Source organism: Canis lupus, chromosome 26, assembly GCF_003254725.2.
Source record: "Canis lupus dingo isolate Sandy chromosome 26, ASM325472v2, whole genome shotgun sequence".
NCBI classification, from domain to species: Eukaryota; Metazoa; Chordata; class Mammalia; order Carnivora; family Canidae; genus Canis; species Canis lupus.
Window position 1 is genome coordinate 15249586 of NC_064268.1, and position 10200 is coordinate 15259785.

Below are 10200 nucleotides of genomic sequence, written 5' to 3' on the forward strand. Positions count from 1 at the left end.
ATGAAGACTTGCTACATATCTGGTGCTATGCTAGACTCTATAAAAGGATGGACATCTATAAAAGGATGGATAGAATTCCTGTCTTCATGGAGTTTATCATGTATTGGAAGAAGAAGCATCCATTGTCAGAATTGTAGTACCAATTCCTTATTTTCCAGTTTCAGTTCCATTTCTGGCCTACAGATGGATTTCCTTTAGGTTCTGTCCAATTTCTTTCAGGCCATGTCTGCTGGGCCCCAGCTAACTCGATTAGCTTCCCTGGGGATGATGATGATGATGATGATGATGATGATGATGATGATAATGGCGATGATGATTATTTGACGTCTGAACATTTTATTGGCCTGTTTTGGTGCCTCAACACCTCAGAATTTTGGTGTCGTTGGTGTCAGACACCACCTTGCTGTCTACAATCTTGTGGGTGGTGGTCTTCTGGATGGTCTGCAAGGAGTTGCTGTTGTCCAGAGCATCAGTAACACTGAAGTCCTCCCTGTCTTCCAATAGGTGATGGTAGGTGGCAATCTTAGCCTCTAGCTTGACCTTGACATTCAGCAGGGCCTCATACTCCTGGGCCTGGTGCTGCCCCTCTGCCTGGATTTGGGACAGCTCTGACTCCAGGTGCAGCAGGACCCTGTTGAGCTGCTCCATCTGCATCGTGTAGTGGGTCTCGACCTCCCTCAGCCTGTTCTCCAAGCTGGCCTTCAGGTTTCTCATTGAGTCCAGGTTGATCTCCAAGGACTGGGCAGTACATCTCAGCTCCATGAGGGTCATCTCAGCTTCTCCTATCTCAGCGGTCTGTGTGGTGACCACTGTGGTGCTCTCCTTGATCTGCTGGGACCAGTACTTGTCCAGCTTCTCCTAGTTCTTCTGAGCCAGCTTGTCATACTGGACCTGGATATCTGCCATGATTTTGCTCAGGTCCTGAGATTTGGGGGCATATCCAACTCCACCATCACCCCAGAGTTGGCAATTTGGTTTTGTAGACCCTTTACTTCCTCCTCATGGTTCTTCTTCATGAAGAGCAGCTCCTCCTTGAGAGCCTCAATCTCTGTCTCTAGCTGCAGTCGAGTGACATTGGTATCATCAATGACCTTGCGGAGCCCATGGATGTCACTCTCCACAGACTGGCGCATGGCCAGCTCCATCTCATACTTGACTTAGAAGTCGTCAGCAGCAAGCCAGGCATTGTCAATCTGCAGAACGATTCAGGCATTGTCCACAGCACTTGCAAAGATCTGAGCCCTCAGGTCCTCGATGGTCTTGAAGTAATGCCCCCAGTCTCTGACCTGGGGTCCCTTCTTCTCCAGGTGTTCCCGGATTTTCATCTCTAGTCTCTGATTATCAGCCTCCAGGCTCCTCACCTTCTCCAGGTAGGAGGCCAGGTGGTCATTCAGGTCTTGCATAGTCTCCTTCTCGCTCTGGATGTGCTCTATGCTTACCAGAGCCCCGGCCATCCCCGTGGCTGGGCCCCCGGACCCCCAGCTGCCCCGGAAGCTGGTGGAGTGGGATACAGAAATCCAGAGATCCGGGAGCCCGAGCTCCCCATGCCTGCATAGATGCTGGCCGCGCTGCTGCTGATCGGCCGGTCCTGGTGACTGGGCGACTGCATGGAGCCCAGGGACTGGTAGTTGGAAGAGAAGGTGGAGCAGGTGGTGAAGCTCATGCTGTTCGGAGAGCAAGAGGGTGACTCGGGAGGCCAGGACTCAAGCTTAGGCCAGGAACCTTCCCTGGGGATTATTGATTGCTTGGACATCTAGATTTATTTATTTATTTATTTATTTATTTATTTATTTATTTATGATTTTATTTATTCATTCATGAGAGACATGGAGAGAGAGAAAGAGGCAGAGACACAGGCAGAGGGAGAAGCAGGCTCCATGCAGGGAGCCTGACGTGGGACTCGATCCCTGGTCTCCAGGATCACACCCTGGGCTGAAGGTGGCACTAAACCGCTGAGCCACCTGGGCTGTCCAACATCTAGATGTATTTAGATTCCAAAACTCCAGTGTCATTTCTGGAGGTCAATTAGTGTGGGGACTGGATATTTGCAGCTTGGAAATGATTCTGGATTTCTGATTTATCATCTGCTTTTTTCTTACTGAGGGCAGTTGTAAAAGATTAGGTCTGTACCTCAGCCACAGAAGAGTCCTCATTAAATCCATATTTCTCCTGTTGATTAACCAAACCATTCTTATTTGTAGGAACTTCTGTTCCTTCACACACCACACTTCATAATTGGAAGTTTTAAAAGCCTTTCCTTACTTGAATCATTGAGTCCTTCTTCTGATGCTAAATGTCAGTTTTCTCACAACACTGAGGCATGAAAAGTCATCATCCCATCGACAAAAGAGTAGATCAGACAGCAGATCAGACAGCAGTAGATCAGTAAATCAGACAGAGTAGATTTCCTTGGTGAAGACGTTGTCTGTATTGCTTCAAAGTGATTACTGGGGAGTGCCTGGGTTTCTCAGTTAAGTGTCCACCTCTTGATTTTGGCTCAAGTCATTATCTCAGGGTTGTGAGATCCAGCCCCATGTGGTGCTCCATGCTGAGTGTGAAGCCTGCTTAAGATTCTCTTTCTCTAACCCTCCCTCTACTCTTCCCCCTCCTCATGCTCTCTCAAAAAAATTAAAACAAACAAACAAACAAAAAAGTTGTTGTTGGAGCTGGACCACATTGGAAAAGATATAGAGCATCATACATTGTGGATTTGGGGTAAATTTGTCTCCACATTTATTCCCCCACAATTTATTGAGTAACTGCCTTGTCCCATGCATTTGTGCTGGGTACTGACAGCATATTGGTGAGCAAATCATGGTCTCCACCCTTACAAAGCTTAGCCTAGTGAGGGAGACAGATCCATCAACCAAAAAATACAAAGCAGTATATAAAACATTACCAATGGAGAAGTTCAGCATGCTAGGGGATGGTAAGGAGGGAGCATCTACCCACTTTGTGGTGGAAGGAAGGCTTCCTGGAGGAAGCACCACCAGACTGAGACCTGAAGCTCAGACCTGAGCTACAGGAGTGGAGAAAAATGAAGAAGAATATTAAAAGCAAGGGAAACACCACATGCAAAGGCCTGAAAGGAAGAGAACATGATGAATTTGAGGGACATAAATAAGTGTAGTTTAACTGGGGAGGTCGTGGAAGATAAAGTGAGGTAAGGTCATGCTTTAGAGGTGGACCTTTTAAGCCAGAATGAGAAATTTGGACTTTTTCTTGTAACAGAGAGGGAGGCAGGATGGGCTTTTAAGCAGAGGGAGTGACATATTTGATTTTGTACTTTAAGGAGATCACTCTAATTGCAGTTTGGCAAAAGGATGATTCTGTGATAATTGGGCAGTTGAGAAGAGGAGTCAGAGCTGTTTTTTGTGATAGAAAAACCCTCTTTGGATTGCTCTTGGTTAACAATTTGGTACTTTGGCAGATAATCTTGGTGTCTGCTCATATACCTGTGGCACCACTTTATACATACTCAGCTCAAGGCTCCTAGGGGGCTTCACAGTGACTCTGCTTGATGGCTCTCTCTGGTAACTGGAACCCCATGAGCCTGTGTCCAGGACGTTAATGGTCCACAGGATTAGCTCTCAACCCATGACTGACATGGGTTGGTAGAGAAATATCTGAGCTCCCTTGCCACCCTAGGTGGGATAATCTGATTGCTCAGTGGTAACCTCTCCAATAACATACTGTTGATTGACTTCCTTCCTTTCATTGTCTCACTTACTCCACCCCCTACTGTATAGTGGGATACAACATGCAGATGTCCCTTCATTGAATGACTTGTTGCCCCAGATGCTGGGAGTGCTGTTGGCAGATGATTTTCAACTGTCAGCCCTCTAGGGATCATCTAGCTGCAGACAAATGCCTTGCCCAAAGACAAATCTCATTCTGGGGGAAGCCCACACCTAACAACTTGTGTGTGTATGGTTATAAGGCTTATCAATCCTAGCCAAGTTTTGAACTACTTACAGGGTCATTTGAGTTTCAGAGCTCTCTGTAATGTCGGGTCAGGTATGGCTGGGCCTGCATGCTGGCTCATCTCCCCCTGCTTTCCATCCCTGATTATTTCCCCTTACTTTTATAGGTGTTGATTTTAAGGGCATTCTTTAATAAACATCCTACATGCTAACTCCTTCACCAAGTCCACTTTCTGGGGAACTCAACCAGTGACACCAACTTTCCTGGAATCACCTCCCAGACTCCTTGAATAATTGTCCTTCTGGCTTTTTCTGGGAGAACCAAACCCAAGACAATACTAGATCTTGCTAATAAGCTGGGTAAATAAAGTTGGTTCAGTCTGAGTTCCAGGGCAGAAGGGAAAAGACATGAAACCCCAGTGGTTTTGGAAGAAAATGAGTAAGGACAGGGGGTATTTCTTTGGATATCAACACAAACTTTGTATCAACTATTTCCCCCTAGACTTGGTTGTTGGAATCTCTCACCATTTGTACATAAATAAACCTCTCTGCATCTTCTCTAAAGTACACTAAAGTATGTAGAGTTACCCCTGTGGGAAGCTATAATGCTGTGTTTTGTAGTATCTACACTTAAGACTTTCATTTAGGGGTTCATCTTTGAAACCACTGTATGTTTTCTCTGTCCACAGTTTTGTAATATAGCATATCTGGATAGTCACTAACTTCTTGCACTCCAGTGTCACCTACTCTGGGGCAAGGCTACTGCAATGGCTCCTGATGCCCCACTACTTATCCCCCTCAATCCATCTGGACTCATATGCAGCAATGGACAGTTTCCACCTGCATCTCCATCTTCTGCCCTTGGGTTTCCTTGGTACCAGGGAGAATGGTGTCAGATCTTAATGCCGTAGGTGAAACCCTCAACAGTATACTGGGGCATGATAATCATTGAATAGTCCATCGTCCTCATCCTCCAGAGAGACCATGTAGAGCTGTATTTCACATGATTTTTCATATGACTTTTTTTTTTTAAGATTTTACTTATTTATTCATGAGAGACACACAGAGAGAGGCAGAGAGAGAAGCTGGCTCCATGCAGGGAGCCTGATGTGGGACTCGATCCTGGGACTCCAGGATCATGCCCTGGGCCAAAGGCAGGCACTCTAACACTGACCCACACAGGTGTCCCTCTTTTTTTCTATTAAAGATTTTACTTACTTATTTGAGAGAGAGAGAGCATGAGCAGGGGGAATGGCAGAGGGAGAGGGAGAAGCAGACTCCCCACTGAGTGGGAAGCCAGACATGGGGCTCAATCCCAGGACCTTGAGACCACGACCTGAGCCAAAGTCAGACACTTAACCAACTGAGCCACCCCGGCACCCCTCATGAGACTTCTAAAGAGAATGAGTCCTTGTTGCCCATGGTGGTATTCAGTTCATCAGCATGCTTTGTTAGCTCTTACCCTTCTCTGGCTCACATTTCACACTTCCTCACTTGTGCCTCCTGGGTTCATCTCCCATTTAAACTACCTGCATCCAGGTCCACCATCTGATTTTGGGGGAACCTAAAGTCAGACAACTGCTTATGTGTAAATTCATCAACCTAATCTCAATTTTTAAAAAAGATTTATTTATTTTAGAGAAAGAGAGAGAATGTGTGGTGGGGGAAAGGGCAGAGAGGGAGGGGGGAGAGAGAAACTTAAGCAGACTCCATGCTGAGTTCAGAGCCCAACATGGGGCTTGATCTCACCACCCTGAGGTCAGATGCTCAACTGACTGCATCACCCAGGCACCTCTAACTAATTTCTGTTTTTTAGTTGATCAACCTAAACATACTTTCCAAATTTAGTGAAAACCTGCTCTGCTTTTTTTTAAATATAATGTGGTAAGTAAATAGGAAAAAAACCCTCTTAATTTTACTTATATAGATTAAAAAAAAAAGACTATATGAAACTAAGTCCTTCTCTGAGTTAGAAGTTCAGTCTTCGGATTGGACATTTGGGACCATGAAAACCTTCTTCTGTCCACAGACCCATTTTCCAGTCCAGGAGAAAAGAATTGAGTTTTGAAGTTTATGCCTTGTCTTGCTTATATTGACAAGGAAGTATCTAGCCATGACTGAGTTTGGAAGGAAGTCTGTACAGAAAATCATCAGCTTTTCTTTTCCTGTGCACTTTGTGGGGCTGCTTTTTCATCCCACGTCACAAATTTGGGAAGGCCCATCTGCCTGTTTGATTAATGAGCGCTCTCTGCAAAAGCAACAGAGATAAATGTCCTCCAGGAACCCAGCAAAGAGAAATGAAGAAATAGGATGGCTAATTTTCAGCCATTATTTTGGAGTCTGAACGCCTTCCACGCATCAATTTAGCTATTATTTCAAAAACTAATTAATCTTCACTCAGGCAGCTCCAAGGGACCCGTGTTTAGATAATTAACAACCCGTGGATTATGAAAAGTCTCACTTGCAAATTTGGCTACAGCATTTGGGTAGAAGAACACTTTTAGTATTATTCCATTTAAACCCTCTTCCATCCATCCTTCATTTCCTGACAATTAAGAGCAAATAATTAACCATGATGGATTTTGCTTGCCTACTTGCTGCTCAAATAATGTTCTCCCTTCGTCTTTGTTCTTAAACCACCTCCATCTGAGCATTTCTGACCAGCTTTGTAGATAATTGCGTTGAACCAGGTAACAGTAGGCTTCATTCGCAATTAACACACATCAAGAACATTTGGATTTTGCTTTGGCTGGGGAGTGGGAGGAAATTCCCAGGGCTCCGTCAGAGAAGTAGCTTGTAATTTGTCTCCTTGGTCCTCAAAAGATTACTGCATTCAGGTATAACTCCATTTGTAAAATGTTTTCTCTGCCAAGAGTGAGGAGGAACTTAGGCTAGACATTAGGGATGATTTTGTGACTGAAGAGGTTGAGGCACCCTAGAACAAGTTACCAAAAGAAATGTTAGTTGCTATGAAATTTCAAAACCACCTCCTCTTGGAAATGTCATTTGTTCAACAAATTGGGCACCCACTGTGTGCCAGTCGCTATAGAAATTTCTGGAAATAGGGCAGCCGGGGTGGCTCAGCGGTTTAGCACCACCTTCAGCCCACGGCCTGATCCTGGAGACCCAGGATCAAGTCTCATGTCGGGCTCCCTGCATGGAGCCTGTTTCTCCCCCTGCCTGTGTCTCTGCCTCTCTCTCTCTCTCTCTGTGTCTCTATGAATAAATAAATAAAATCTTTAAAAAAAATATTTTAAAAAAATAAATAAATAAAATCTTTTTTTTTTAAAAGAAATTTCTGGAAACACAGTGGCAAGGAAATCAAACACTCTTCCTACCCTCATGAAATGTATAGTCTAGAGAGGAGGTCAGACATTAATGAAATGACCCCCCAAATTTAAATAAAATTATATCTGGAGAAACAATAATATGGAGGCATTTAATAGGAGGAATGTGACTTATAGTGGAAATGGTGGTAATAGGTTGGAAAGGCTCCCCTGAGCAAGGAACATTTGAGCTGAGATATGAGGGATGAGTAGATACAAAAGCTTATAGGAAGAGGATTGTTTCCAGAGAGAAAAGCATGTACAAAACCTCTGAAATTTTTTTTTTTATTTTTTATTTATTTATGATAGGCACACAGTGAGAGAGAGAGAGAGGCAGAGACACAGGCAGAGGGAGAAGCAGGCTCCATGCACCGGGAGCCTGACGTGGGATTTGATCCTGGGTCTCCAGGATCGCGCCCTGGGCCAAAGGCAGGCGCTAAACCGCTGCGCCACCCAGGGATCCCAAAACCTCTGAAATTTTGAAGGCACTTGATGGACAGACATCAAGTGAAAGACATCTGAAGGGAAAAAAATCCAGTGGATTTAGAATATATGTATTTTTTATAAATAAGATATATTTTATTTTTAAAGCTTATATAGGCTTTTCCTCATTTAAAAATTACTATTCAGAAAATTAAAAGATAGTAAGGTTAAGGGGAGGGTGGAAAGTGGAACACAATCACACAGAATTCAACTGCCTAACTCCCTCTCTGGAACTGCAGAATCATAGACCTCTAGAGGTCAGCTGGGCCCAGACACTGAAGATCAGAAAGGGTAAGTGACTTGCTAAAGGCACACAGCTAATTAGTGGCAGGTATCCTACCTGCAGTGTGCATGTCATTGGGAGTATTCATGAAGGTTTTAGGAGGTACATCTACGAATAGTTTTTATTTGAATACTTAACATTTAATTAAATGTATCAGGAAAAATATAAGTGGTTCATCAAACTTTTGATCTCCTGGATGGTATTGTTTAGAATGAGGTTATGTGGGGGAAAAGTGAGTTGGTTTAAACAAAGATTTAATAATACTATAGTTGATACACAAGTATGGCAAAAACCCACCAACATTGAGAAAGTGAATGACAGATGGAAATGCATGCACCACACCATGCTGCTCAGAATTCTTTAGGGTAAATTAGTTAGGGACAAGAGATACTCCAATTAACCTCAGAAAGTCCCTTTCAGGACTTCTGGTTCCAAAGTACTTAGGGCTTCTTTTCACCTTGTTCTGTTCTTTGGTTTCCTCTCCATGAAAATATTCTCTTAGTTCATCTTTCTTCAAACTGTGGTGGAAGAAAGTAGAAGGTCACTGACTTCACATAATCCTAAAAATAATAGCCATGAATATAATGTCAGTTATGGCAAGTGAGAGATTTGTGAAGGAGCCTATCAGCACCTTTCCAAGACTGGGCAGTTAATGTGAACTTTGGAAGCAGATTAAGGTGCTCTGGCAGATAAGCCTTTTAGCAGGGAGATTATACTGATTAAGAAGCCCATAATTTTCTTGGCTTCTCTTTTCTCCAGGTTGGCTCTTCAGGAAAATTGGCTGCCTCTACTCATGAGCTCTCAGGTTGAGCTTGGAGGGTGGTGTGGAAGGCAGGCATAAGAATACTTGCTCATCAGTGGGCACAAGTTTCTGCTGAAAAGGGTTTCATCTGAGAGCAGGTGCAGTCAGGGCTCATTAATCCATTGGCACAGTAGGTGCAGTGTGTAGAGTCTACACAAATGTTTTAATTTCTCTTTTAAAAAGATTTCATTTATTTATGTGAGAGAGAGAGAGAGAGAGAGAGAGAGCAAGAGCACAGAGGGAGAGTGGAGGGGAGAAGCAGACTCTGCTGAGCAGAAAGCCCAATGTGGGGCTTGATCCCAGGACCCTGAGATCTTGACCAGAGCCAATGGCAGACCCTTAACCTACTGAGGCACCCAGATGCGCCAAAATATTTTAATTTCTTTTAAAATCAGAAAAAAAACCCCATGAATATAATCTAGCCAGCATTTATTTGTCTTTATACCGAGATAGTCATAAAATATAAATCTATATATTTTTATGGAGGAAGGGATTCTAAAGTTAAAAGTGCCTGAAATCCATAAAACTCATTATGTGGCCCTGGGTATCGTGAACATCTTTATTTTATCTGCTCACCATCTAGTCCCTCCTCTTCTGGTCACAGAACCTTAGTTTTCCTGTGGGAAACTACTCCTCCCATATTCTCCCACCTGTGAGTATCAGATGAATTTTGTCAATCTTAGCTCCAGAAATGGTCATGTGATTCAGGCCCCGCCAATCAGAAGCCCACGTCCCTTGTGATTGGTTCAGGATGAGTCAGTGACCTATGTAGGGCCAGTCAGGGCCAACAAAACTCAGTTAATTGTGGAGAAGGAAGAATAGGATGTGGGCTGAAGATGCTACTCATTATCTCTACCAGTATATGGGGAGAGTTGGGAAAGAAACTATCAGTAGAATAGCAGCTGGATCTCTAGCAGTAGGAGTTTGGTCTGTAAAGGAGTCTTTAACCTAAGGGCAGGGACACCTCCTTACACTAGACTCTATACGGAGAGGGTCTTATTGGTTCATCCTCAGTCAGATGTCCACCTCTGGGCCAATCAGCTGTGGTTAAGGGTGGGGTGGCAAAGTTCTACAAACATGATTGTCACGACTTTATGCCTTGTGGGAGTCTTGGGCTCAGGAGTAGGTGTCAAGTATAGGTTATTTGCTAGGAAGATTTTGTTCAGGTTAGGAAGCTGTGGAATGTCAGGTGATGTGGCTTGGCTTCTGATTTTGAGTGGGAGACTTCAAGAAGCTTTGATCTAATTCAAAATTTCTCAATTTGTGTTTGTGTGATAACCGGTGTCAGTGGGGATATTCAAAAGGATTTTATGGTCAAGTATATTTGGGAAGTAACAGCTTAAATAACAACATTGGAACTTCTTTCCTGCAGGACTTCCTAGA

General features: G+C 43.8%; 1 pseudogene; it reads right to left on the reverse strand.

Moving 5' to 3' along the window:
• Positions 1-357: 357 nt before the first annotated feature.
• Positions 358-1663, reverse strand: LOC112676319 (keratin, type I cytoskeletal 18-like; annotated as a pseudogene).
• Positions 1664-10200: the final 8537 nt, after the last annotated feature.